Source organism: Hevea brasiliensis, chromosome 15 (genome assembly GCF_030052815.1).
Source record: "Hevea brasiliensis isolate MT/VB/25A 57/8 chromosome 15, ASM3005281v1, whole genome shotgun sequence".
NCBI lineage: Eukaryota > Viridiplantae > Streptophyta > Magnoliopsida > Malpighiales > Euphorbiaceae > Hevea > Hevea brasiliensis.
Genome location: NC_079507.1, coordinates 51,737,218 through 51,743,658, shown reverse-complemented (window position 1 = coordinate 51,743,658; position 6,441 = coordinate 51,737,218).

Here is a 6,441-nt window from a genome sequence, read left to right as displayed (position 1 = left end):
AAAATAAGATTTATTGCTTCGGCACACTGTGTGACATATCTTAATTGGCTATACTATAGACGGGTAAGGGGTGTCACATTTAGTGGTATCAGAGCGCAGTTTAGTGCGTTTCTGAGTCTAGATAGAGTCCATACCATGCATTGTATTTGTAAGAGTCGAAGTAACACTAATGCAGATCTGTTTATTTTCTCATTTTGATTAGGATATGAAACCCACATCACAGAGAGCAGTTGATGAGGAGGTGGAGAGTCATGCTCCACCAGCACCAGAGGTGCTTGTACAGCCTCTACAGGCTATGTTTCAGCAAATGGCCTAGTTTTTTAGACAAATGGCTGGAGTTATACTACCGCCACCACCTCCACAACAGAAGTCACATTTAGAAAAGCTCAGAAAATTTGGAGCTGTGGATTTTATGGGTAAGAAAGAAGATGACTCGGTGGTAGTTGAGAATTAGCTAAACCAAACCATAAGGGTACTGAAGCAACTCCACTGCACCCCAGAGCAGAACCTGGAGGGTGCTATGTCCCTGCTCCAAGATGATGCCTATCAGTGGTGGGACACAGTATCCAGTGAGGTGCAGCCCAATCATATTTCTTGGGATTTCTTCCTCACTGAGTTCAGAAAAAAATATATGGGCAATGTATACTTAGAGGAAAGAAGAAGAGAATTTATCAGTTTGAGATCAGAAGTTTCTTGGGGCTAGCTGGTTACTACAGAAGATTTGAAAAGGGATTTTCTCTGATAGCTGCTCCAATGACCAAGTTGTTACACAAGAATGTTAGATTTGACTGGAATAACAAGTGTCAAGCCAGTTTTGAGAGGCTAAAGGCTATGTTAACAGAGGCACCAGTGTTAACACAGCCAGTGTAGGGAAAGGACTTTGTGGTCTACAGTGATGCCTCACATAATGGGCTAGGGTGTGTATTGATGCAAGAGGGGAAAGTGGTCGCCTATGCTTCTAGGTAGCCAAGGCCACATGAACAGAACTACCCTACCCATGATCTAGAACTTGCAATAATCATCTTCGCACTGAAGATATGGAGGCACTACCTATATGGTGAAAAGTGTTATATATACACGGACCACAAAAGTCTGAAATATTTACCAACCCAGAAGGAGCTCAACCTTAGACAAAGGCGATGGATTGAGTTCCTGAAAGATTATGACTGTGTAATAGATTATCATCCTGAGAAGACAAATGTATTTGTTGATGCCTTGAGCAGAAAGTCCATCATAGCGTTAAGATCATTGAATGCCCATCTGTCCTTGGCTCGAGATGGAACTATTTTGGCTGAGTTGCAAGTGAAGCCAAACCTGCTATAGCAAATACAAGATGGGCAGAAGGCAGATAATAAATTGATGGCTATTATGGGTAAAATCTCATAAGGAAAGGAAACCGACAATGAGGTGAAAGTAGATGGGTGTCTGTACTACAAAGGAAGAGTGTGTGTACCAGATGATAGGGAATTGAAGACCAGTATTTTGAAAAAGGCACATACTAGTGCTTATGCTATGCACCCGAGAAGCACAAAAATGTACCACGATCTGAAACCTCACTACTAGTGGCATGGTATGAAACAGGACATAGCTGACTATGTAACTAGATGCTTGACATGTCAGCAAGTCAAAGCAGAACATTAAGTTCTATCAGGGTTGCTATAGCCAATAAGCATACCTGAATGGAAATGGGACCGGGTCACTATGGATTTTGTAAGTGGTCTACCTCTCACCCAGAAGAAGCATGATTCAGTATGGGTGATAGTGGATAGATTGACGAAATCAGCACACGTTCTGCCAGTTAGGACTGACTACTCACTGGAGAAGCTAGCAGAATTGTATATCAGTGAGATAGTTAAACTGCATGGAATTTCAATTTCCATTATATCTGATCGAGACCTAAGATTTACATCGAGATTTTGGAAGAAGTTGCAAGATTCCTTAGGCACACAACTCTACTTTATCACATTTTTTCATCCTCAGATGGATGGGCAATCAGAAAGAGTAATCCAAGTCCTTGAGGATATGCTGAGGAGTTGTGTCATCGAGTTTGAGGGAAGTTGGATAGATACCTCCCACTTGGAGAATTTGCATACAACAATAGCTATAAAGCTAGCATTCAAATGGCTCTGTATGAGGCACTGTATGGGAGGAAGTGTAGAACCCCAGTGTGTTGGACTGAATTGGGCGAAGACAAGCTAGTAGGACCAAACCTGATGAAACAGACTATGGAGAAGGTTAAACTGATAAAAGCTAATTTAAAGGTTGGCTTAAACAGACAGAAATCCTATGCCGACCTGAAGAGAAAAGAAATAGAATATGTAGTTTACGACAAAGTGTTCCTCAAGGTATCACCATGGAAAAAGGTACTGAGGTTTGGAAAAAAGGGTAAGTTAAGCCCTAGGTTCATTGGCCCATATAAAGTCATTGAATGTGTGGGACCAGTGGCCTACAGGCTAGCTTTACCACCAGAGCTGGACAAGATCCACAATGTGTTTCACGTATCCATGCTGAGAAGATATAGATCAGGCCCTTCACATGTCATCTGGATGGAAGAGATAGAAATTCAACTGGATTTGACATATGAAGAAGAACCCATACGGATCCTGGCTCGGAAAGTAAAAGAACTGAGAAACAAGCAGATTCCACCGGTGAAAGTGCTTTGGAGGCACCACAACACCGAGGAAGCAACTTGGAAAGTGAAGAGACGATGAGGCAACAGTTCCCTCAACTGTTTGCATCAGGTAAATTTCGATGATGAAATTTAAATTAGAGGGAAAGAGTTGTAACACCCTCACTGTAGTTATTCCGTACATTCTACTGTTCCGATAACCGATGTCGGTCTGAATAGCCAGAATGTCTGAAACTATATCTAGACTAGAGTGAGAAGTCATAAATAACTCAAATAATAGTAAGAAAAATCTTAGAAAAATTTTAGAAATAAAATACAACCAAGTTAAATGAGCCAGTGCCCTAGCGATGGGTTACCTAACGGGAAGTTGCTATTTTCACAGTTAGAATCCTTAAACCCGGGGGAAATGTAACGATCGGGAACCAACCACTAGAGGAATTGTCCGCTTTGGCCATAAGCCTCACGGTTTTGTCCCATAGGTGGAATGGAGAACTTCCCAGGAGGTCACCCATCCTAGGATTTCTCTCAAACGAGCACGTTTAATCTTGGAGTTCTTCCAACTCTCCAGGCCATTCCACCAAAAGGCGCCTCTAGTGATTAGTTCCCCCATTTTATATATCATTACTTTTGAGCCCAAGACCATCTCCGTGCTTTGCCGATGTGGGATTTGCCTAAGGGACCTTTCTCCCCCCCTTTCGGGACTCAGCGTCCTCGCTGAGGTTTGCCCCACCATCGCCCAAGAGGACACGCGAGCGGCTCTGATACCAATTGTAACGATCGGGAACCAACCACTAGAGGAATTGTCCGCTTTGGCCATAAGCCTCACGGTTTTGTCCCATAGGTGGAATGGAGAACTTCCCAGGAGATCACCCATCCTAGGATTTCTCTCAAACGAGCACGTTTAACCCTGGAGTTCTTCCAACTCTCCAGGCCATTCCACCAAAAGGCGCCTCTAGTGATTAGTTCCCCCATTTTATATATCATTACTTTTGAGCCCAAGACCATCTCCGTGCTTTGCCGATGTGGGATTTGCCTAAGGGACCTTTAGCTGTAACATCCTCCCGGTAGCAACTCCGTACATTCTACTGTTCCGGTGACCGGTATCGGTCCGGACAGCTAGAACGTCCGGAAAAATATTTAAACTAAAGTCAGGAACCATAATTAACTCAAATATTAACAAGAAAAATTTAGTAAAAATTTTAGAAATAAAATACAACCGAGTTAAACGAGCCGGTGCCCAAGCGATGGGTAACCAGAGGGAAGTTGCGGTTCTCGCAACGAGGAGCCCTAGACCCAGGGAAAAATTCATAAAATAATTTTTGGGACTCCAGAGAAGGGTCATTGAGGTTCCTATGGCATTAGAATGCCAAGAAAATATTTAAAAAAATTTTTCAATCGGTACAAATAATTTTGACCCGTTAAGCCAAACGGAGGGCATTTTGGTCCTTTCGCCTTCACAGGTGATTTTTGGCCCACTTGTCCAGTTAAGTAAATAATTATTATGATCTAAAATATGAATAAATAATGCTAAAAATTAAATTGAAAATGAGTAGAGAAGAGAAGAAAAAAAAAATGGAAGAAAATACCAATTATGACATCATATGATGTCATTAAACACTTACCCACTAATCACATTTAGTCAACACTTAAATTAACTAATAAAATATGTATAAGAATACAACAAAAGCTCCTAAAATTCCTGCAGCCATCACCTTCACAAAGCTCACCCGTAGCTTTCAAATTCCATAGCCAAACCTCCATTGATTTTCAACCAAAGCTTCATTTCTCTCCTCTTTTCACCATAATTCCTCCTACTCCTTTCACTAAAAATTATACCCACACCAAGGAGAAGTGTTTGGCAGCCAAGAAAACAAAAGAAAGTGAAGAATTAACAAGAGAAAATTCTGCCACTAAGGTTAGTGCTATATCTCTCCATTTTTCTCTTTAAATTTGAAGTTAGGTATATGGATTTAGTTAGAAATTCATGAAATCAAAAGAACATATCCATGTATGGACCACTTAAAAATTGTTGGCAGCCTTAGTGATGGAAGTGTTGAATGAATTTAAGTTGTATATGGGTGGTCTTGAACATGAATATGAGACATAAACATCATTAAGTATGTTGAATTGATGTATGTGCATTAATGGTTATTTGAGAATTAGGGTTTTAGAGAGAAATTTGGACTTTGTGTATGTGATGTTGAAAGAACATTTTAAGAAGTGGCTGGAGAAATTTAAATTCTGCCACTAAGATTTTTGGAGTCCAGATCTGCAGAAGTGGCTGGAGTATTCAAGGTTGTCACCTCCTCAGCAATGCATGTAGATAGGGCCCATATAGATCATATTTTGTATTTTGTATAAAATGCTAGATATTGTATTATAATGTAGATTATGAACAGGTAATTAATAGGAATGCGATGTAAATTAATTAATTAGCTTTTTCATATGTAATTAATTTATATATCATGTAAATTATGAAATTATGTAAATTAATGGAATTTGAAAATTTTAGTTATGTGATTTGAGCATGAATGAGATTGTATGGATTTAAAGATGGATTTGAAATATATAGATAATGCATGGAAATGAATATGAAATTGAGAAATATGAATGAGATGTGAAATATGAGATAATTATGATTAGCATAGATGAGATATTTTTTTTTATTTTAAAATATTGTTGAACCTCAAACAGGTGAATATTGAAATACGCCAAACGATAATAAAATAGGGGAAACTCCACTGGTTTCTCCGTCGAAAAATAATTAATATTAAATTAAACGAATTCAAAATTATTAAAAAAATAAAGTAAGCTAAGTTTGGGTGCTTCGGCACCGATTGTAGCACGCCTTGCTCGGCTACACTGTAGTCGGGTGAGGGGTGTTACATTTATTGGTATCAGAGCGCGGTTTAGGCGTTCCTAGGCATAGATAGATAGAATGAGATAGTGTGCATAACATGCATTGCATTCATATGAGTTGAGGTGACACTAATGCAGATATATTTTCGTGGTTATTTTAGGTTAAGGTATGGACTCAGAATCGCAGAGGGCAATAGAAGAAGAAGTAGTAAGCCGTATCCCGACTGGGAGTGATATTGGAAATCGGGGAAATCCTGCTCCACCAGTGCAAGAGGTGCCTGTACAACCCCAACAGCCCTTGTTTGAGCAGATGACTGAATTCTTTCGACAAATGACTGGGGTTGTTCCACCATTGTCTCAGCAGAAATCACCTCTAGGAAAAATTAGGAAGTATGGAGCTGTAGATTTCAATGGTAAAAAGGAAGACGATTCTTCAGCGGCTGAGTATTGGTTAGAAAGGACTGAAAGAGTCCTGCAGCAGCTCCATTGCACACCAGAACAAAGTTTGGAGTGTGCAGTTTCATTGTTACAAGAAGCTGCATATCGGTGGTGGGATGTTGTAACCAAGGTAGTGCCACCAGCTGACGTAACTTGGGAATTCTTTCTGATAGAGTTCAGAAAGAAATATATTAGCTGTGTTCATGAAGAGGAACAGAAGAGGAGTGGTGATCAGCAAAAGAGGAAATTTGGACAGTCTAGTAATAAGAGGCCGAGAGAACAATTAAGTCAGACGTCTGATCAAAGTAGGAGATCTAGACCCAAGTCTATACACAGAAGAGATCAACCAGAAACACTAGTAGTGAGTGCGACAGGACTAGCAAGAAAATGTGGCCATTGTAACAAGTGGCATAAAGGTGAATGTAGGGGATTGACTGGAGCCTGTTATAGATGTGGGGCCATAGACCATCATCTGAAAGATTGTCCTAAGAGGAATTTACCACGGACACAGACAG